Genomic DNA, 24,240 nt, shown 5'->3' with positions numbered 1-24,240 from the left:
GCCAAATTGAATTTATCAGCTAGAAAAAACTAATTGTGGCCATACCTAGCTGGCTGACTTTAGAATAAAATATAGAAGAGAGAGAGAAGAGAGCCATATAGCTCCTTGTGAACAGGTATGTGAGATTGTGATTGTTTTAAAAGACTTATGTGACTTTGAATTTTTTCTTCAGTTGCTATGGTAACCACCTTGTAAAAAAATTTTTTTTTTTTCTGCAGCACATAGTACTAAATTCCTTCAGAGCAACTGAAATGATAGTATGTTGTCTTTAGGGAGCTGGAACAGGCAAACATTGGGCCTTCCCTGTAAGTCGCATTAATTATCCGAAGTAACCAATTCAATTCAAGATACTTGTTAATGGTGACTAAATGAGATGTTGGAGCTTGAAAACCCACAATGAAACAGTGCCTTGCCTCAAAGAACTTAAATTATACTAGGGCAGAGGAAGGACAGGTGCAGTGTGGGTGTGATGGGTAGAACATGAAGACAGATACAGTACAATAGTGAGTGGGGAATAAATGAATGAAAAAATTAAGCAATCATTTGTTAAGTACTTACTAAATGTCCGGTTTTGTGGATTCAAATTCAAAAGTGAGACAGACTTTCTCTTTAGGCTACTTACATTGTCCTAGGAAAGGTTATAGCATATTCACAAATAAGTAAATAAAAGATACATGAAGTAAAATAAAATGCAAAGTGAATTGGTGCTGGGGGTGAGACTTAATAATGGGGGATTCAGGAAAGGCTACCTGAAGGATGCTTCTTTAGCTGACAAAAGGATACTAGGACAGGCATAGAGAAGTGGGGAGAACATTTTAGGCATGGAGTATCACCTTCCAGAGGCAAAGGTGAGGAATATTGACTAAGTCATTTTGACTGAACTGCAGTGTGTTTGAAAGGGGAAGTAAAATTATTTAGTCAGTTAGGAAAGATAGACTAGAGCAAAATCATGAAGGGCTTCAAAAGCCAAATAGGAGTTTTCTGATGCTAGAGGCAAAAAAGAAACACTAAAGCTTCTTGAGGGGGAAAAAAAAAGCTGTTATTAGATTTGAGCTTTAGAAATATTAGTTTGGTAGGTATTTGGAGAATGGATTTGAGAGGGGAGAAGATCAATCCAAAAATCTATTGCAGTAGTCTGCCATGTAGAGCCTCACCTAATTATAAGTGGCAAAAAAAGGGGGGTGGGGTGGAGGAGAAGAGTATTATGAAAATATAAATGATAAGAAATTGCAACTGATTGGATGGAGGAAGGGGAGGAGCCTGTATATAGCATCTATATGCCAGGTATGCTAAATACTTTACAAATGTCTCATTTGATCCTCACAATAATCATGCAAGGTAGGTATTATTATTATTATTATCTCCATTTTATAGTGGAGGCAAATAGGAGTTAAGTGACTTGCTCAGGATCACACAACTAATAAGTATCAGAGGATAGATTTTATTTCAATACTTCTTGATTCCAAGTCCACTTCCTATCACCATTCTTAAGCACGTTGGTGCTTAAGAGAATGGTAAATGAGTGAAGAATTAAGGATTGTGTGTAGTTTACAAGCCTGGGGAAACTGAAAATGAGATACCTATGCTACTTCCAAATGGAGCTGTTCAAGTGGAAGATTCAGAACTGGTGCTCAAGAGAGATTAGGTAAAGATCTGTTATAAAGATTTGGTCTTTATCTGCTTGGAGAGGTTAGTTGAATCATTTGGAGATTTCATTGTAATTTGTGGGATCGTTGAATGAAAGTGTTTAGAGGGAGGGTCTAAGAGAGAACCCTGTCAAGAATAGAATTGTTCATTTTAAAAAGAAAAAGATTGGTCAAAGAAGTAGGAAGGAGAATTAGGAGAGAAAAAATGTCATGAAACCACAGAGGAGAAAATATTCAGAAAGAGGGAGTGGTGGTCTCACTTTATTTTTTTTAATTTTTTTTATTTAATAGCCTTTTATTTACAGGATATACACATAGGTAACTTTACAGCATTAACAATTGCCAAACCTCTTGTTCCAATTTTTCACCTCTTACCCCCCCACCCCCTCCCCTAAATGTCAGGATGACCAGTAGATGTTAAAATATATTAAAATATAACTTAGATACACAATAGGTATACATGGTGGTCTCACTTTAAAATGTATACATCAAGAAGTATGAATACTAAGAAAAAGGTCATAAGATATAGCATTAAAGAGATTATTTGCCACCTTGGAGAGAACAGCTTCAAAAAACCAAACAATTGTGAATAAAATATCAGAAAGAGATATAGGAACATCTGAAAAAGGAGAAAACTGGAGGGGAGTATAGGGAATCAGGAATATGTCCATGAAATGTCAGCATTTGAGCTAAAACTTGAAGAAAGGTAAAGAATTGGCAAAGTGAAGATGAGGTATTATATTTTTAGTATAGAGATGGGAGATGAATGTTTTAGGAAATAGGCAGGCCAGTGAGACTGGAAGAGGAGGAATATTATGAAATAAAGCTATGAAGACTATGGTTGGCAGAGTGATTTGGTCAGACCTATACCTGAAGAAGATTATTTTGGCAATTATGGAAAGGACAGATTGGAGAAAAGAGAAGCAAGGAGAGACTGGAGGAAGAGAAGAGAATAAGCATTTTTGTAGCATCTACTATGTGGCACTTTTTTTTTTTTTTTTTTTGCAAATATGATTTCATTTGATCTTCCTTCTCTGAAGCAACATCAATTTTCTCCCTACTAGCAATGAATGTCCCTGAAGGCCAGTATTCTGGATTCTTTTATGTATTTTCACTATGCATTCTCCTTGGTTTCTCTTCAGTTTGATTATCATCTCCATGTTGCTTACTTTCATTATAAATTCATTCCTAAGTTTTCTTCTGAACTCCAGTCCAACAGCTCTAAATGCCTAATCTACATTTCTGACTTAATGCCTCATTAGAATCTCAAATATAGCGTATCCAAAGTAGAATTCCTCTCTACCCCCATTTCCCAATCTATCGTCTCTCTAAAAATTTCTTTTTCGATTGAGGATACTATCAAATCAACTTGACCCTCTTTGTCATTGCTGGTTTCCATTCAGTTGCCAAGTTCCATTCATTTTCTCTCCACAGCACTTTTTATCTTTTACTAGGATTATTGCAGTAACCTCCTAACAGGTCAGACGTATCTAGTAGCGCAGTGGACATGGCACTAAGTCCGGAGTCGTCAAGACCTGAGGTCAAATGTAGCCTCAGACACTTGTGTGACCCTGAGCAAGTCACTTAGACAGAACAAATTCCTGAAAGAAACAAGAGGGAATGTGATTAAAGGCACATGTAGCAGATCCAATCTTAGCAAGGAGGAAAGCTCTAAGGTTGAAGTGAGGCTTAGTAGTGAAAATAGAGTGACTGAGATGGGAAGCAGAAAAGGGAGGGAGAGATATGGCAAGACTTGTAACTAGAATTTAGTAAGAAGTAGAAGCCAGCTCCTGCATTTTCTAAACAGGACAAAAAGGGAATTGTATTTTTAGCTGATAATGGATTCTAATCCATGATGTCATAACTTGATATGCTTAATTGTACCTAGTAGTATATCGAATGTTCTACTTATGTAATGTTAAGACACATGCAAATGATTCTATTTTAAAATTCTTCCTACTTATTGCCTTTGCTAATGGATGAATGTTAAGACTCAGTACAATAAATTGTTTTGCCACAACTATTGTGGTAAAGAATTTTAAGGCAATTATCCAATTTAGATGTTTAGGTAATTTTTAAAAAACATGGTACATTGAAAAGATAGTCATGTCAACCAACAAGAATTTATTAAAGACATAGTCAGTGAGGTCGCATTTATTAAGTTCTTACTACGTGTCAGGGTTTGTGCTATGTGCTGATAATACAAATACAAGTAGAAAGAAAGCCAGTCCTTATCCACAAGGAGCTTACTTTCTAATTAGAGAAGGCTATACATACAAAGAAGCTGAAAGTTGAGGGACAAAGAGGGCATGATAGGGCAAGTTTAGAGAGCAGCCCAGAAAGGAATGAGACATGGCTAATCTGGAATAATCTCCATAACTGGATATTCTGGAAGGGCAGAATTCAATCAGAGGGAGAAACCATAGAGGGATTGGGTGACAGAGTTCTTTCAATTTGTGAATGCCAAGATTGGAATGATTCTTTAGGATGAAGAGATGGGGTGTAATAAAGGATATACAAGGCACTGTGCTCAACACTAAGCATACAAATAAAAAATTTTAAACTATCCTTATCCAACAATGAGCTTACATTCCACTGGGCAGAATAACTACACATAAATTGATGCATACAAAATAATATATAATGTAGACAGAAGGAAGTCTTAGAGAAAGAACTGGCTATTTCTGATGGTGAGACCCAGAAAGGCATGTGAACTGAATTTGAAAGGAAACCATATGAATGAATGAATGAAAAACTTTACTAAGGCTTGTTATGTGTCAGGCACTGTATTAAGCTCTAAACATACAAATAAAAAAGTGAGGTAGCCTCTACCCTCTACAAACTTACATTCTAAAGAAGGAGTGTGTTTTGATCTTGGAATTTACTGCAACAAAGAGGGGAAAATAGACAATTAAAAGATCTTTCCCAGAAGAAATAATAGTGATGGATTGATTATACTTCTCAAAGCAAGAACTGTCTTTTTAGTGTTAGGATTTTTTCTTTTATTTAATGGCTACCCTTAAGCATTTCAGTAAAAATTTTAAAACGAAATTTCCTTTACAACATAAAGTCTTTGACGTGAAGCCTGGTATTTTATAAAAGGCATGCTAAAAGCCTCAGTTTTTAGCTGCCTTTATCTGGTTGAAGCAAATTCTTGGAGTTCTTAGTCATTTCACATGTTAGGAGTAACTCAACTAGCATGCCCATTTACATGCATTTTAATAGAGTTATTGAATCATTTGTTTCCTTTATGTGAGAAAAGGTTGGATGAGTGAAGCAAGAAAGAGTGAACTTACATTAGGGCTGAGGGAAAATGTGAATTTGTTAATTAGTTCAAGAAAATCGTGGTCATACTCACTTCAAAGGCTTAAAATCAAGCTACATTTTGGCAATTTAAATTTAGTAAATAAATTCTATCCCTTTACTCAAGACCCATTTTTGATTGTTCTTGTTTCATCAAGGTTAAGTTGGACTTTTGGAGAATACATGTAGCATAATACAAACTGTAGAAGAATATATTAAACTGAAACTATTTGGACTACAAACCCATAGGACCAAACATTTTCTCAGAGGACCAGCCCACCTTGTTTCTGAGATTATTACTAGAGGTTTGTCTTCTAGGTGATGGAATTTTTTCAGTCTTAACAACTCATGAAATACCTATTGCATGGTCTAGTGTTGGGACCCTTGAAGTCTCTGAACTGCTCTTCTCTGCTCCAACAGTAGCTTGTTCTTTTTAAATACACACACACACACAAAAAGTATGCTTTAAGCATTGGAGCCACAGAAAGACACCATTGATTTAAATTCCATATTATTGGAATGGAGGCAGTTTCTTCTTAGTCATTGCCAGGAAATGGAGCCAATTTCCTTCTTGTTGTCAACAAGAACAGGGGTCCTCAAACTAAGGCCCGTGGGCCAGATGTGGCAGCTGAGGACATTTATCCCCCTCACCCAGGGCTGTGAAGTTTCTTTATTTAAAGGCCCACAAAACAAAGTTTTTTGTTTTTACTATAGTCCGGCTCTCCAACAGTCTGAGGACCCCTGTGAGTCTAGAACGTTGTCCTTGTAAAATTTACAAGTAATGGTGAATAGCTTCTGTCTCTATGCTTGTGTCATACAGCAAGCCATATTGCTTCCCCTTTGAGATGTTGGTCTCTGAGCAGAAAGGAGTGTCTCAAAATTCACCAATATTGGGAGTTTGTCCTTTGGAACCTTAAAATTTCCAGCAAAGCACCCAGCAAAGATGGTAATTCTAGTTTATTGGTGTCTTATTGTTATCTTCCTTCGAAATTTCACTTTGCAGGGGATATTATTTTATGCTATGGTGGGGGAAGGAGGCATGTTATTGTACTTGTTAATTCCAAACATTTGTTTGAACTGCATCTTATCACATAAAATAGCAGATAAAGCACTTTGCAACTCTTAATACTATATAAATGCCAATTATCATCATCATTATCATCACCATCATCGGCCATTTTAAAATATTATTAAAATAATATTAAACTAAAAGAGAACGTCATAGTGTGGGGCAGTCACTTTAGTTAATACTCATTGCAAATGAATAATTAAAGTAAGGAAGATGACTTGATTAATTCTTTCTTAAGAGGAAATTTATCAGCTTTGGATCATTTATCCACCGTGATCAGATTGTGCTCCCAAGTACTGTCTTTGTGTGCTAATTTAGTAGTCTCTATAAAATGAATATGTCTTAGTCATAGATCTGTGCACCACAAATCACAAGTCACATTTGGATCCCATTGTGTCCCTTAAGAAGTATACTTAGAAATCGATTACAGAGAAGCCTAGGGTATCTCTTATGGGTAATTTCAGCATATCTGGTTCAGTCGGGTCAAAGAAATATTTATGATTTCTGCATTAATGGAGTTTTTTTTTTTAAATCGATCTTTGGTTTCACTAACATAGGGACCTCTGGCTGAGGGAACTCTCTTTGCCTATGGAATAGGCACTAACTCTGCAATTATAATCTTAAAAGTTGCCTGGACCTTGAGAAGTTATGTGACTAAAGTCATATGGCCAGCCAAGTACATGTTAGAAGCTGGACTTGAACCTAGGTAGGTCTTTCTTACTCCAAATCTGTTCTCTGTGCACTATGACATTACTTCTTCATGGGACATAAATATTCAGAGCACCAACCACTCAATACCATTTGGTTTCATTGTTTCCTTTTAATATATGGCAACACAAAGGATTCCAAGTGGATAGGTTGTGGTAGAAGAGAGGAAGCATAGTGTAAGTAATAAAGCACTAGGCTTGGAGTCTGAAAAACGAGTTTATTTATCACTTGAAACATTTATAAGATGCATTACCCTGGGCAAGTCATATAACTTCCAGCCATGCTCCTGTTGTTCTCCCTCCTTCCCTTCCTCCCCCCCCAATTCCAGTTTTCACACCTGCAAGGTAAGGGTAATGATTTCACCTTACAAGATTTCTGTGTAAATCAAATAATAAATGTAAAATACATTTTAAATCTTAATACTGTATATATATGTGAGCTATACTTAATATTACTATCAATGAAGATGGACAGTTCCTGGTTTTTGGTTATGCCCTCTTTTTTTTTTTTTTTTTTTACAATTTTTGGGTATTTCCAGAAGAGATGAGAATATGAACAGATACTCTTAAGTTTAGAATGCTGAAGACTATTAGTTTTTCTTTCCATTATGATTTTCAGTAAAGAATGGGAGTAGTTTCTTCAAGTTGAGGATCCCTGAATTAGATACCGGTGAATGTTTTACAGTTTCATAAATGTCAAGCAGACCTCAGTGGCCTTCTACTTAAACCAACACTTATTTTACAGGTGAGGAAGCCAGAATCCAATGATCCAACTTGACTAAGATTACCCACATGAGTATGATGTGATTTGAATCCAGGCCCTCTTATTCCAAAGCTGATATTCTTTACATTATATTTCTCTGCTTTCTGTAGAGGAAGGGAAAATCTTAACTGATGGCTGGATAACATAACTATGAAATGTGTAGGAAGGTAATTAAAAAAACCCTATGAGTTGTAGGGAAAGTTGTGAGTTATAGTGCAGTGCTAATGAATAAAGGTTTTGTGGGGGAAGGACCTTTTGTTTCTGTAGAAAGAATTGCCTTTGAATAAATGGGAGCTGATCCAGATTTGCTTACTTCCATTTGTGAAATAAATCTATTTATTTTAAGAATAAACCAGTCCTCCTTCAAATGTTAATGGTGAGTATGAGGTCAGGATAGATTTATTGGTAATTCATAGTCTTCCATCCTGGAAATTGGCAGAGATGACAAAAAGAGGAATGTTGAAGATTTGGGGAAGTAGATACACTAGTGCATTGTAGCAGAATTGTAAAATGATACAACTGTTTTTGGAAAGCAATGTGAAATTATGCATATAAACTGATTAACATGTTCATAAACTTTAGTCCAGAACCCAAGGAGGCCATGGCTAAGAAGAAAGTCTTAATATACATCAAAATAGTTATAGAAGCATTTTTTTGTGATGGCAAAGAATTGGAAACAAAGTAGATGCCTGTTGATTGCAAAAATGACTAAGCAAATTTTGACATGGATGTAATAGAATATTGCTCTGCTATAAGAAATGACCAGTGTAATGAATACACAAAAAAAAAACAAAACTGTATGAACTGATGCAGAGTGAAGTAAGCAGAGCCAAGAAAAAATAAACAATGACAACAAAAATGTAAAGAAAGAAATGGAAATGGAAGAAAACTATCAAAAAAAAAAAAAATCCTACCAAAAAAATTATAGAATTATAAAGAAGAAGCATGTATTGAAAAGAAAATTGTGAGAAGACACCGCCCCCTGCCCATTCCTTTACAGAGATAGCACATTCATAAATAATGTTTGTTGCTCCCGTTTTCAGATTTCTTCAATTATAATTATACTGTACTGCTATTTGTATATGTATATTAATTATACTGTAAGTCAAAAGTGATTGTTTTAAAATTATAAAGAATAAGCTTGGTTAGGAGGAAGAGATATGAGAGTACAAATCCATGCTATCCCTTTGCAGAGATGAGAAGTCTACAAGAATTATACATTGTGCATGTTTTGAAGTTTTCAATGAATTGATCAGTTATGCTGTTTTTCTTGCTCTTTTTCTTGTTTGTCTTTTAAAATGCTATTTGACATAAGAGATGGCTGTTGGAAAGAAAAGGTAGCAATAACAGTGGAAATTAGGGTAGTGTCAAAATAAAAATCATAAATACTTAATAACATGTAAACTTCATAGATTAATAGAACTGAAAGGACCTCCCATTAGTAATCATCTAATTTATTTCTCAATTTATTCTTCATATGAAGACACTGAGTCTCAATGAAATTGTGACTTGCCTTTGAGAGTGCAGTCTGCTTAGTAAGTAATGCAGGGTCGTTCAGTGAGCCCAAGGATTGGTTTCCTTGATTCCTGATTCTTTCCACTTCAGTACCATTTACTTGACATTGGTGATGGAGAATAAAAGTCACTTAGCTAGAGTTTGCCCTTGCTGCAGCATGCTGGAAAAGTATGTCTTTAAGGAAGTGACTTTTTGAGTTGTGTACAGTTGCCTGCCTCTCTGTGGAATTCCCAGGATTCTGAACCTAGAGCTGACTTTGATTCCAAATGCATTATGCTGAGATAGCACAATTTCCTCAAAGTATCTTCTCCAGCACCAATCATTTCACTTTGTTTTCTCCTTCACACCAAGATGTAAAGTTGATCTGTGGTTCAGTGGAAGTATTCATAAACTGAGGTGAGCAGGAAGAAGCACTTGGAGTATTGTGGGCGGGGTGAGAGAACCGTGATTCAACTTCCCAGCCCCACTGTGGAGCTGCTTTTCCTTGTATATTCCTCTTCTCTGCCTACTCCTTTCTACTTGGAGTACTTTTTTTTTTTATGTTTCATCAACTAAAATAATTTTAGAAGGGACCTAGAAGATCATGCATTCTATTACGTTTGAAGCAATCTATTTAAACCTCAGTAATAACAACAAACTGTGATTTGATCTTGGCCCAGTGGTTAGTATGTATGTCAAAGGTACTTGCAAATCATGATTCTAGGTGCACAGTTTAGATACTGGCTATTCTTATAAGATCTTGTCTCTTGTAGTTATTAATTTAAACCAATAGTGAACATTTTCTCTTTTCAGTGAGAGAGAAGAGCTGTAACTTGGACTGGTAGGAGGGAATGAGTAAGGAAAAGCAAAGCTTTGTGAATGTGATGTTCAGAAGGAGCTATAGTAACCCTTCAGGAAAGGAGAGAGAATAGGGCAGTAAGAACAAGAGTAATTTTGAATCTCCAGGCATATAAATAATGACTTGGGGAGTGGTGCAGATGAGGTGAATGTTGTGGGCTTAGAAATTAGCTTGAGTTTTGAGAATTTGGTGGGGAATTAGATGCTCAGGTTTGACTAATAGCGCCGGCTGGAGGCAGAGGTTGAGCTTGAAACATGGCTATTGATCGAAACCCACATGGCTTGCAGGAATATTGTGTAATGTGTTTGAAAATAGCAAAGGAATAAGAAATGGGCAGTTTTAGTTGCTTTGTTTTTGTGTTGTAACTCTATAAACAGCAGTCCAAATGCCTTTAGCCAGGCATCCCTGAAAACACACACACACACACACACACACACACACAGCAGGCATTTAGCTCTGTCAGAGCTGCCTGGAAGGGTGTATAGAAAGGAGAGCTTGTCGTTTCTGTTACAGTGATGTAAAGATGTCACCAGGGAGTTGTATAGGAGCCCTAAATCTCAGGATGTAGAAGGATCATAGGAGGGGAGCCTACATCGAAAACCCCCAGCTCTGAAAAGAAGTTGGACTGCAAGAAGAGACTTCTCCCCTCTCATCACATGAGACTGTTAACCTCAGTGTTCTAAGGTAGGTTTAATGCAAGAGAATTTCTCTAATATATGTGCTTTTCCCAGGATAATCTTGAATGAGAATGTAGTGTTTTAAAATCACTGACTGATGGCGGGGAGGGAAAAATCCAGAGAAACCTTGGCCTCTCCAGTAGACTGCCATGACTTGTGAAGGGAGATGAGAGAGGAAGGTTAAAATACTGCAAAGTCACAGTGCATTCCCTGCCTGTGTATCTGCAGCCAGCTTTGGTTGTGGCCATACAGCACTGTACTGGGGAACTGATAACCAGTTCAACACAGTTTGAAAGGAACCTTAAAACGGCTGCTGAAGTATTGGGGCTCAGAGAGAATATATTTCCTTTGGTTAGATATGAAAAGAAAGTTAGTCACCAATTCCTTTGGATAGCAAATAGATAATTTTCCAGCTTCAGAGTGGAATTGATTCCTGCTGAGATGTTTTAGATTGCCAGCTACTATGCCTTTATATGCTAAAAAAGCTGCAATGTCTGCATGTGGATTATATGTGAAAATCCTCAGTTCCAGGCAGGTTTCCCCAACCATCCAACCTCACCTTTGAATGAAGCATTTCATTCTGCGTTATGTCAAGTAATATATACTCAAACTATTAGTGTCAGCTTAAGCAAAAAAATAATGTCTTTCAAGCCCATAGTTGTATAAAGATCTATACTAGACTTGCAGGTACAAAAATAAAAAGCTGTGCAGCCTTTGTCATTAAAGAGAAGCTGCCTGGTAGAGTGGAAAGAATTTTGGGCTTAGAGTGAAGAGAGACTCATGTCTGACTGGTAAATAGCTGTAAAATGACCATGATCAAATCACTTAAGTTCTCGGAAGTTTACATTTCCTCATCTGAAAAATGGGATAATAATACCTGTAGAATCTACCGTACACAGTTATTGAGAGGATCTGATGAGGCTGTGAATGTAAACCATTTTATTTTGTAAACTTTAAAGCTTCCTATGATTTCAGTTATTGTTATTGAAATCAAATGGGACAGTAAGACTTGTATGCAAATAAGTAAGACACCTGGTAGAATGTGTTATAAGGGAAAGGAGGAGGGAGTTAGTTAGACCAAGGGCTATAAGAAGGGGCAATAAGGTGGGAGAGTTGATTTTCAGCTGAGGAAAATTTCAGCGGGGAAGGCTACCTGAGGGAACTGGTGCAAGAGAAGGAGTGGAGTTATAGACAAATAGTGCCTTCTAGGCATGAATGCATAGAAGGAGTAGAGAAGATAGGTTGGGATGGGGGAACCATAGGAAGTATAGTTTCATCAGATCATAGAATAGGTAAGAGAGAACAGAATGAAATCAAACTGACAGATGGGTTGTAGCCACATTATGGAGGCCTTAAAATACCAGGCTGAGTGGTTGGTGTCAAATAAAATAGACTACAGAAGTCAGGATATTTGACTCAAGCCATATTTATAGTAATGTTTGGATTATCTGTACTTATAGATTATCAGTGTCAGTACTCTTTCCTTTCATACAGATAACTGGATATTGACCAGCCAAGATTGGCTAATCTTGGCAACTGTGAAAGGAATATTGCTGATTAATATTGATGGAAGGAGATTGCTTTCTACTTCTTGTGGGATATGCTGTGATAACCCTAAATGACCACATAAACTTCAATAAATACTGGATGTTATTTTTGATCTTTTATTAGATAGATAGTTACTACAGCAACAGAGGGGATCCTTCACCCTCATAAATGGAAAAGATAACTGAAGTCTCTTGCTAGATTGAAATAAATTTTATTTAGAAGCATAAGGATAATAATGATGATTTTTATTGTTCATTTGGTTTAATTTGTGTTTGACTCTGTGACTCAATTTATAGTTTTCTTGGTAAAGGTAATGGAGTGGTTTGCCACTTTTTTCTCCAGCTCACTTTACGGAAAAGGAAACTGAGGTAGTCATGGTTAAGTGACTTATCCAGAGATACACGTCACCTTGACTTAAGGTTCAGTGCTCTATCCACTGTATACCTCCTAGCCGGCAAAACGTAGGAATAAATAGAACTTTCTGTAATATCCTAAATTGGTGCTGCTGTTATTTAGTCATTTTAGTCGTGTTTGACTCTTTCCCCATTTGGAGTTTTCTTGGCAAAGATAGTGGAGTGCTTTCCCTTTTCCTTTTCTAGCTCATTTTACAGATGAGGAAACTGAGGCAAACAGGGTTGCATTGATTTGTCCAGGGTCACACAGTTAGTCTAAGGCCAGATTTGAACTCTCAAAAATGACTCCAGGCTTTCACTCTATGCATTATGGCACCATCTGGCTGCCTCATTCAGTGATACTATGTGCATATTGGTGGCACCTTACAGGCATTTGGTCCAATCCTGACTTTTTACAGATAAAGAAACTGAGGTCTCCAAACTGAGAGTTGTGTACTGCTCCAAGTCACACAGGTAGTAACCACAGGCATTATTTGTAGCTCAGATCCTTTGATTTGAGGGCTTGGATTCCAATCCCTACTTCGCTGTGTGAGCTATGTGACCTTGGGCAAGTCAGTCCCAGTTCCCTTGTTTTTGTTTTTGTTTTTGCTGAGGCAATTGGGGTTAAGTGACTTCCCAAGGTCACACAGCTGGGACGTATTAAATGTCTGAGACCAGATTTGAACTCAAGTCCTCCTGACTTCAGGGCCGGTACTATATATATAGCTGCCCCCAGTTCTCTTGATTTTAAAATGAAGAGGTAGATTAGGTGATACTGAAATTCCTTACTAGCTCTAAGTCTTGTGACCCTGTCTGCCTGAAATTTTTTGGAGTCTTTCTGACTAAAAATGTTAGCTGCTGTTATGGACTTTCAAGTCAAGTGCTGATAATAATTATGTAAAGCTCAAGTTAGCCATTTAATTTTTAATGGGCTTTTTTCTATTTTTTCAATAAAATAGAATAGAAAGTGATGGAAATAGCACTTTAAGCTACTTAGAACATGGGCTTATTTAAAAAAAAAATACTGTAGAAACTACAGTGTCAGCTTGATACAAATGTAATTTTCTCTCAAAGACATATATTCCCTCTCCTGCTCTCCCTCCCCTCTTATTCCTCTTCACCTCCTTCTCCCTCCCCCCTCCCCGCCCCCCCCCCCCCCGGTCTCTGTGTGTGTCTCTCTGTCTCTTACACACACATACATATCCCAATCCTCAGCTTAATTGTATCCATTTTAGGTTATAGAATGACAAATGTATTTTGATGATTTTTAAAAGAAATGTATGTGAGTTTACATAATATTTCATCGTAAAGAAAATCTTTAAGAACATCAACGAACATCAGGATGAGCTCAATTAGAGAAAGGTCCCCTGCTCTCTCTGTCATCATGTTCTGGGAGCTATTATCATTCACAAAGGAAGTTTATGCTGAGTTGTTGCCAGGGTACCTGCAATGCCTTTGTTGACTGATCGGAAATAGGAGAGCGCTCAGAAGCAATTGACCTTAGGTCAATTGCTTTTGCTTCTTAGTGTCAGGTGTGAATCAGCACTTATTGGACAGCCAATTTCATTCTATTAAAATTTTCCTGGGTTGTGCCAGCTGTGGAGAGAAACCTTGAATTTTGGTTTTTGTGAAAGAAAGTAGTAAATGCTTCTCACTTTCTGATCTTGTCATTTATCCACATGCAATTTTTATTTTATGGGTTAACATTGCAGTTGTATATAGTACCTGTCAACTGGACCAAACTGACTTCCAACCTATGTATAACCAGAGCTGAACAGAGCAGCTAGAGACAGGACAGTCAAGAATCAGACAGAAATTTAATTTCAAAGTGAAGGAAATGGCTTGCAAGCTAGGAGGCAAGTTCAGGGCTCCTACCCTGTGGGGGAACCCAAGGCAGAGAGGGTACATTTCAACACATGTCAGTGGCTCCGCAGTGAGCTGTAGCCCTGACAATGAGTGATAACAGCCACAGTGAAACAGGTTTGATTCAGGACCAGAAGGTGGATGCTTGTCCGAGCTTATCCAGCACTTTTCTGAGCTCAGAAGTGATACAGTAATTATGAGATCAAAATGCTGGTCAAAGTGATACAATAATTATGAGATCATCCAGAGGGCAGGCGCAAAGGATTGTTGTTATGCCAAGCTCAGGGTACAAGCTTGCTTGCTGGGCCTTAGCTCTGGAAAATAAGGGGTCTCCTAGTAGTATCTTGACATAAGCTTAGAACTTCCAGTAGTATACAACTGGTTTATGGGTAGGAATAATGTCGGTCATATTGTAAAAGGATTAGGAAAAGGGAGAAGGGAAAGAACCATTTATCTAGTGCTTTACTATGGGCACAGAACTGTGCTAAGAACTTTACAAATATCTCATTTAGTTAATCTTATGTCTGATTTCAGGGGATGATAGGAGAAAATGACAGTTATATATAGGTATTTCTTTAGTATTTTGCCATCCTAATTACAAAATGATAGTAAGGAGCTGAGTTATTTGGAGATCCATGAACTAGAACTCCTGGACTCTGGAAAATCTATACTTTTAATATTAATTGAAAACTGCATAGAGATATTGAGGGCAAAACTTCTTCAAGTGTGGGTTGTAATCTCATATGGAGTTGTGTAATTGAATGTGAGGGTCATGAAAATTTATTATCAGTAAATGTTTGATCTGTTTTATATACCTATACTTTCAGGGTCACACAAAAATTTCTCAGGCAAGCCGGGGTTGTGAGTGGAAAAAAGTTTAAGAAGCTTAGTCTAGAAGAATCTTAATAGAAGCTCTTAGTTAATACTTTGAGTCCTTTAAAATGGATACTTCAGTAGATTAGTTTGTTTAATTCTTGCAACTATATTATATTAATTTTGAATTTTATGTAATGGATTTACCTTTTGTGATTCTATTTGGATCGGTCATGAACTCCCTTTTGTACATCTGCACACATATTTCTTCCTTGATCTTCTAATTTGTATATGATGCACATATTTATTTGGTACTTATTTTGGTATAAGGCACTTATTTTGGTATAAGGCCTAAAGTGTTATTCTATGCCTAGTTTCTACCAAATTGCTTCCCAGTTTTCCTGTACAGTTTTTGTCAAATAGAGTGTTCTTGACCCAATAGCTGGGATCTTTGTGATTATTAAGCACTGGATTACTTTGCTCTTAGTTTCAGTGATTTAAATGTCTGAATTTTGTTTCTTTTTCAATTTCTATTGATTTTACTTGACTTTGTTTTTTAAGGAAATAGAACTTTTCACCAACTACAAGGCTGCCCATAAAGTATTAAAGCAAATGTATATTCCATTATTCTAGTTCAGAATAACTCAGGTATTTTAAAAGGGAAATTTTTTTGATAAAACTTTTTTTATTTTCAAAACATATGCATAGATAATTTTCAACATTCACTCTTGCAAAACCTTGTGTTCCAAATTTTTTTCTACTTCCCTTCTTCCTTCCCCTTCCCCTAGATGGCAAGTAATCCAATACATGTTAAATATTTGCATTTCTTCTACACATATTTTCACAATTACCATGCTGTACAAGAAAAATCATATCAAAAAGGAAAAAAATGAGAAAGAAAAGAAAATGCAAGTAAACAACAACAAAAAAGTGAAAATACTGTATTGTGATCCACACTCAGTCCAATCCCCTCAGTCCTTTCCCTGGGTGCAGAGGACTTTCTCCATCACAAGATTATTGGAACTGGCCTGAATCATCTTGTTGAAAAGAGTCATGCCTATCAGAATTGATCATTGCATAATCTTTTTGTTGCCATGTATAATGATCTCCTGGTTCTACTCACTTCACTTAGCACCAATTCATGCAAGTCTCTCCACGCCTCTCTGAAATCATCCTGCTGATCATTTCTTGTAGAACAATGATACTCCATTACATTCATATACCATTACTTATTCAGCCATTCTCCAATTGATGGGCATCCACTCAATTTCCAGTTCCTTGCCAGTTAAAAAAAAAAAAAAAGACTGCCACAAACATTTTTGTACGTGTGGGTCCTTACAGGACATATAAATATGCAAAATGTTACCATGGTGTTGGTTTCCTTAAATTTGACTGATATATTTTTAAAAGGAAAAAATGTGAATATATTTGATTCGGAAGTTTCCTAAAGTTAGGACAAAACGTTCTGATATTTCAGAAAGTGTCATACAGCTTTCCTGCAGAGCCATGACCTGTTGTCATGGTTAAGGAAAATCGTGTCACTGTCTCACTAGGCAAAATATATTTAACTATCTGATTCTCAGTAATTGCTGCTTCATGAATGGGAAAAATCAGGTAAATGAATGAGGAGTTTTTAAATTTACAGAAATTTCAACTTTGAGAAAATGCTAATAATTTAGAGGATGAGGGAAAGAGGTCGATGTGAAAGATAAAAAGTTAAAGTCCTAAAGTTTGTAGTATGGCAAAGTTTTGAAAGTACTTTAAAAATATCCAACATATGGTGGAGTTATGAACTGCTCCAATCATTCTGGAGAACAATTTAGAACTATGACCAAAGTGCCATCAAACTGTGCATACCCTTTGATCCAGCAGTATCTCTACTGGGTCTGTATCCCAGATAGATTATAAAAAAGGGAAAATGTTTGTAGCAGCCATTTTTGTAGTGGGAAGAATTAGAAACTGAGTGGATGCCCGTCAGTTGGGGAATGACTGAATGGGTTATTGTTTACAAATGCAATGGAATATTATTGTTCTGAAAGAAATGATAAGCTGGCTAATTCCAGAAAAGCATGGAAATATTTAAATGAACTGAGGCTAAATGAAGTGAGCAGAAACAGGAGAACATTATACACAGTAATAACAAGATTATGTGATGAACAACTGTGATGGACTTGGCTCTTTTCAACAATACAGAGATTCAAAGCAATCTCAATAGACTTGGGATGGAAAATGGCATCCACATTCAGAAAGAGAACTAGGGAGACTGAATGTGGGGATTGAAACATAGAATTGCAACGTAGCACATATTTAATCTCTATCAGATTGCTTTCTGTTTTGGGGAGGAAGGAAGTAAAGAAGGGAGGGAGAAAAATTTGGAATACAAAATGTTGAAAAACTATCTTTATATGTACTTGGATAAATACAAGACTTCTGAGAACACATTTTTTAAAAAGAACATTCAACATACCATTGACTTGGGCACTTTTTAAACCTAATCTTGGTCAAAAGTTTGTGACTTAATCCATTTTTATATATTTTTTCAATTACAACTATGATGGAAACACAAGATTTGATTCATAAAAATGTGCTTTACAGATTGTTTTTTTTTCCTGAATTAAATATATATTTTGAGGTAAATAATGTAAGCATTTTTCTTCTAGTAGAAAATACTTCTTTTTAAAAAAAAAGTCAATCAAAAAGTATTTATCAAACATACTTTGTCTCAGGTTCTAGGCACTATGCTAGGCAGATATCTGGAAAAGAAAGAAGTGAATGATTTTTCTCTATGTAAATAAATGTGTTTGGACAAGGGACTTATCTTTTCTGGTCCTCTCATTCCTCAAAGGTGAGAGTAGATGGCCACAGCTCTAGATCTAAGCCTGGAACATAGTGAACATTTAATAAATGATTATTGAGTTAGTATGTTGATTAAATACATAATCCTGTGATCCTATGAATCCATAGACTTAGAGAGTTTCTGAAGAGATTGTAGGTAAGGAAATAGTGTCCTGGGGAACTGTAGTGAATCATGATCCAGATCTCAGATCTCTTGACTCCTAGTTTTCTATTCTTTCCAGTCATCCATGTTGCAGATTACTAACAGGACTTTTAGTTGGGAACTCTTGTTTCTTCCCCTTTGTGTTTAGTTGAAGTAGCCTTTTCCTTTCCATAATAATGTACTTAATCTTTTTCACACATCAAAAAAATAGATTTAGAACTGAGGACTTTAGAGGCCACCAAATATACCTCATCTCTCTCTCTCTCTCTTTTTTTTTTTTTTTTGGCCTTAAAAAATTTTTTTTTTATTGATGCTTCACAGTTGTTTTTTTTTAAACATTATTAGAGTTATGCCAAATAGTCTCTTCCCTCTAAGAAACCATCTCATATAACAAACTAATTTTTTAGAGAGAAAAAAAAATCAATATAACTGATCAGTTACATTGGAAAAGCTCAAAAATATGTGCAATATATATTGTGGAACTTCCATTTCTAGCAAAGGTAGATTGGGGCTATCTTTGAAAATCTTTTCATTTGAGTCCTACTTGATCTTTAAAATTTTGTTATATTTACTGTTGATTTTTTGGTGTATAATTTACCTTTCTATTTATATTGTAGTTACTGTGTATATCATTTTCTTGGCTCTGCTTACTTTACTCTGCATCAGTTCATATAGATCTCTGTGCTTCTCTGTATTCATCACATGCATCCATTCTTAGAACAAACTAATACTTCATTGTATTTGTCAGTCATAATTTGTTTAGTCAGGCAAAACCCACTCCCACCCTCTTCATTTTATAGAAGAGGAAATTGAGACCCAGAGATGTTTGGTGACTTTCTCAGGATTACATAGCTAATAAGTGTCTGTACCTGGATTTGTTGCTGGTTTTTCCAGCTCTGTAGACCCAGTGCTGCTTCATATTAGGAAACACACAGATATAATAGTTTTTCTGAAATAATGAGACTTCTTTTATGTGACAGTATAATTTGTTGAGCTTTTTCTACAAGGAAAGTATTATTTTTTTAAAATACACATTTCTTTATGAATCATGTTGAGAGAGAAAAATCAGAACGAAAGGGAAAAACCATGAGAGAAACAAAGAATACAAGAAAAAAAAAATAGTGAACATAGCATATGTTAATTTACATTCATTCTTCATAGTTCTCACAGAATGCAGATGGCATTTTCTTATCCAAAGTTTATTGGAATTTCCTTGGAACTCCTGAGAAGTATTAAATCTTTCATAATTGATCATCACACAATCTTACTGTTACTGTGACAATATATTCCTGGTTCTACTTGTTTTGCTCAGCATCAGTTCGTGTAAATCTTTCCAGGAAAAAGTATTAAATTTAACGTTGCCTCATTGTCCTTGAAGGCCCCTCATTTTCTTTCTTTTTAGGTAGAATGAATTCATACCTTTTCATTAATGGCAGCCATCCTGCTCACCCACATGTTTCTTAATCATAGGAAAGAAAACAAGCTGCATATGTGAAAAATCTTTTTAAATTCCTCCACTGCAAACATCTGTTACTCAAAACGAGAAAAAAAATTCTACTTCTTTTTATGGTTACTTCTAGATGGAAGAGTTTGGGACCCTGAACTTTTTACACATAAATCAAGAGATGACCCTTCAATATTCAGTTCCTTTCTATTAGGACATTTCCTCTTGGATAATCATGGATACCATGTCCCTGAGGACACTTTGGTGACCTGTACCTACTCTGGTGTTGTCCATTGTTTTTTACCCCAGAGACTTTCCGCTATCCTACCAGCATTGAAATATCGAACCACAGTGAAGTGACAGCCTAAGACCTTTATTTCCCATCTACTTTCCTAAATTGCCTTGATTTGTAATTTTTGACTCTGCCAAATATGCTCAAAGTACAGTCATTAATCTTGACTTACCCTAAGAAAGCAAGGGTAATTCCTTTCAGCAACTTAGGCCATCACAATCGAGCTACTAAAAGAAAATTTCTGTGACAAAATACTAAGGAAAGATTCATTCATCTTAGAGGTATGCCATAATAATAATAACAATAATAATAATAATAATAACTGACATTCCAAGGGCTTTTAAGGTAATGTCCATGTTCTCATTTCAGCCTCTCACGCCTCTGTGTTAAGTACCAAAGGTATTATCTTCATTTTGCAGGTGAATAAACTGAGATTCAGAGAGCTTATGCTTAAGTTGTTTGTCCAGGACATACAGTGTATGAATGTTAGAAGAAGTATTTTGGCCAAGGGCTTTCAGATTCCAACTTCCCTACTTGATATCCACTATTCAAGGCCATACTAAGTAGTATTTGCATACCACTTGAAGGGAGTTGTAAACTGCTATATTAACACAGCTAAATATCTGAGGCAGAATTTGAATTCACATCTTCCTAATTTCTAATCCAGCTCTCTTGGCTCTTATGTCGTATGATTTATTAGTCAGTCAATAAATGTTTTAGTAAGTATTTGTTATGTGCCAAGTATTGTATTAAGGGCTGAGTTTTATATAGTTGTCAAATTTTTTTTTAAAAAGTTGACTCTATCTAGAATTGTCCTTATGCTAATGGCATAGTTTGTACTATTGGTTTATATGTATTACTTTTGTTCAAGCTAGTTTGTAACTTCTTTGAGTATATGAACTTTAGCTGAGAAATACATAGTAGATGTTCATTAAATTTTTGTTGGTTGATTGATTGTAAATTGGATAATAATAGCTAGCATTTATGTAATGCTTTAAGGGTTACAAACCACTTTACAAAGATGATTTCTTTTTTTTTTTTTTCTCACAACTGAGAAATGGAGATGTTATAACAAGAAAAATAAGGTTAATTGATCTTCCTGACTTCAGGTCCAACCTTCTGTCTATTGCTCCATGGAGCTATCTTTAAAAAAAAAAAGAAAGAAAATAAAAAGCAGATTACATGTTACTTCACATGATCCTCACAATAACATTATGAGGTAAGTGTTATTATCCCCATTTTACAGATGAGAAATCTGAGATTAAAAGAGATTAGATGAATTCTTCTGAGTCACAGTCAGAGTGGGTGAAGTAGAGTTTGAAGTGGGCTTTTTCATTATACTTTTCTACCAACTGGTGTGGAAAAAATAAAGAAGTACGATGTGGCTATCTGTCCCTTGCCTTCATAGAACTTATAATTTAAGGGAAGGAAAAATAGCACAAATATACATTAAACAAGATGCTGTATAATAATGTAAAGTGCTCAGGTCATGTAATAACAAGATAAGTCCTATTTAGAAAAGAAAAAGCTAGGTTGACTAATAGAAGGAAAACATTTTTTAATATGTTTATATATGAAATATGTAATCTGAAATGCTAGCAGAAAGGTATTTATGTCCTATTCTTTCCATGAAAAAAAAAAGACAAGAGCTGTGTTTTGGACATATTAATTAATGTAAGGAATAGAGGGAGACTAGATTTATGATTTCACTGCTACAGCAAACTCTTCCTGATGAGTACCCTCTCCACTAATGGAGCTCTCAGCACTTCCCCAGAACTTAAAGTTTTAGAATATTTCCTCAACCAAATGTGTCAAACTCCATGCAGTCAGTTTCCTTATCTATTAAATGTGTCAAACTCCATGCAGTAAGTGGCTGGCAAAACTTCCCAGTAAAACCAGAATTAAAATATAATTGGGAAATATTTATCAAAATAAATAAAAATTATAATACAACTTTGATAATGTTAACTTGGTATTTTCTAAATCCATATGGGTTTTCCTTTCCCTTAGGGATCTCTTTCTTTTGAGTTTTACACAACTGGCTGCAGTCTTGGGAGTATAAAGTGACTTTTCAGGATCACACAGATAACAGGTGTCAGAAGAGGGACTCCAGATTGGCTTTGAGCCCAGCTCTATCTAATATCACTATTCCACATGCTGCTCAATTTCAGAGGATATGTTTCTGTAGCATACTCTGGGCAACTAGGTGGCACAGTGGACCAGAGTGCTAGAGTCAGAAAGATTCATCTTCCAGAGTTCAAATATGACCCAGACACTTACTATCTATGTGACCTTAGATAAGTCATTTGACTTTGTTTGCTTCGGTTTCCTCGTCTTTAAATAAGCTGGCAAAGAAAACGGCAAACCATTCCAGTATCTTTACCAAGAAAGCCCCAAATGGAGTCACAAAGAGTCAGACATGATTGAAAATGATTAAATAACAGACATATTTTGTCCCCTTAAAATGAAATGTCCAAACCTCACTAAAAGATGAAAAACCAAGTAAACTAAAAAATAAAGAATAATTAATCGTATATGAACCCTTTTCATTTAATAGCATGGAACCAAACACTGAACAGGAAAATTAAATATGTGTTTACTCTAGGTCTCTTTCTGTGTGAATAACTTAATGTTCTTATTTTTTTAATGTATAGTTGTTGTCCATGTGTATTTTGTTGTGGTTCTGATAATACTGATAGATGTCATTTGTAATAGTCTTTCCATGTTTGTATTCAGAATCCTTATTTGTTAAAGTAGGTTATTTTGTTGCATGAGAGAACATGAGAATGGGAATCAAATTTTCTTATTAATTTGGGAACTCCTTGATGAGAACTAATGCACATCTTCATAATCTCTGCTATTAGAACTTAAAACTGCACTAAGACTTTTGGGACACTTTATTAAAGTGTTACCTCAGCTGCTGATTAGGGTTACATAGATACTAAGTGTCTGAAATGGGACTTGAACTCATGAATTCTTGGTTTCAAGATAGACTTTATATTCATTATAACAACTGAAATCAAAATGTATTCCTGTGGGCTGCATGTTGACTTAGCCACAAATTAACATGACCAACATTCTTTCTTTTATTGCACTTTTAGTTATTGCAGTTTTTACACATCAAAGTTTTGTGACAACCCTGTATTGGGCAAGTCTTTTGGTGCCATGTGATAGTATGTCTCTCACATTTCGGTAATTTTCACAATATTTCAGACTTTTTCATTATTAAATTATCTGTTATACTGATCTGTGATAAATGATCTTAGATGTTACTATTGTAATTTCTTTGAGGCACCACAAACCACATCTATATAAGACACTAAACTTTAAAAAAAAATAACAATAGCTTTTTATTTTTCAAAATACATGCAAAGATAATTGTCAACATTCGCTCTTGTATCAAACTTAAGACATTAAACTTAAGTGTGTGTTCTGGCCCCTCAACCAACTGGCTTTTCACATCTTCTTCCCTATTCAGATACACAACAGTATAGATATTAGACTAATTAATAACCCTGCAATGGCCTCTAAGTGTTCAGGTGAAAGGAAGAGTCAATTATCTGGCAAACTTCATTGTTGTCTTATTTTAAGAAACTGCCAGCAGTCACCACCCTGATCAGTCAGCAGCAATCAACATTGAGACCAGACCCTCCACCAGCAAAAGAATATGACTCACTGAAAGCCCAGATGATAGTTAACATTTTTTAGCAAAGGAGTATTTTTTATTTAAGGTATGTACATTTTTTAAAAGACATAATATTGCACACTTAATGGACCACAGGATAGTATAAACATGACTTATATATGCATTGAGAAACAAAAAAATTTGTGACTCGCTTTATTGTGATTTTTCACTTTATTGCAATATTTGTTTCAATGTGGTAGTCTGGAACTAAATCCACAGTATCTCTGAGATATGACTATGTTTTATTTTATTTTTATTTATTTTATAAAATATTGCTTAAATACATTTTAATCTGGTTTGGTTGGCTATATATTTGGCTTCATTAATGTACCATAACTTACTCAGTCATGTTTCAATCATTTGATATAAAGATTGCTCCCAGTTTTTTTTCTCTTATGAAAAAAAGTTTCCATACCAAAATGAAACCTTTTTTCTTTTTTATGATTTTTTTTTAAGGGTAGTGTAGTTCTAGTAAAGGAATTGCTGGGTCATTAAGAAAGATGCATTTTGTCACCCATAATATATCACTAGACTACTCTTCTGGTTTTTTGCAATGCAATTTGAGTCCTGCAAACAATATAGTCTATTGCCTGTTTTTCTCTGCAGCCCCACTAATACTAAGTAGCTTATTTTTATCCTAATTTTCACTATTTTTGTGGGTGTATGATGATGTCTTGAGGTAATATT

At 35.5% G+C, this 24,240-nt stretch overlaps 1 protein-coding gene across 10 annotated transcripts in view; it reads left to right on the top strand.

Annotated features, from left to right (window-relative positions):
• OSBPL6 (oxysterol binding protein like 6) overlaps positions 1 to 24,240 on the top strand; it is a 249,239-nt gene that overhangs the window by 73,997 nt on the left and 151,002 nt on the right. Inside the window, exon 3 of one of the 10 annotated variants that reach the window (XM_031960400.1) lies at positions 10,355 to 10,525. The exons of the other annotated variants lie outside the window; for them this stretch is intronic. The gene's annotated coding sequence lies outside the window, so the exon portion shown is untranslated. The remainder of the gene's footprint in view (positions 1 to 10,354; positions 10,526 to 24,240) is intronic. 10 annotated transcript variants of the gene reach the window in all.

This window comes from Sarcophilus harrisii, chromosome 3, assembly GCF_902635505.1.
Source record: "Sarcophilus harrisii chromosome 3, mSarHar1.11, whole genome shotgun sequence".
In the NCBI taxonomy this organism is placed as follows: Eukaryota; Metazoa; Chordata; class Mammalia; order Dasyuromorphia; family Dasyuridae; genus Sarcophilus; species Sarcophilus harrisii.
This window is presented reverse-complemented; position numbering and strand designations above follow the sequence as displayed.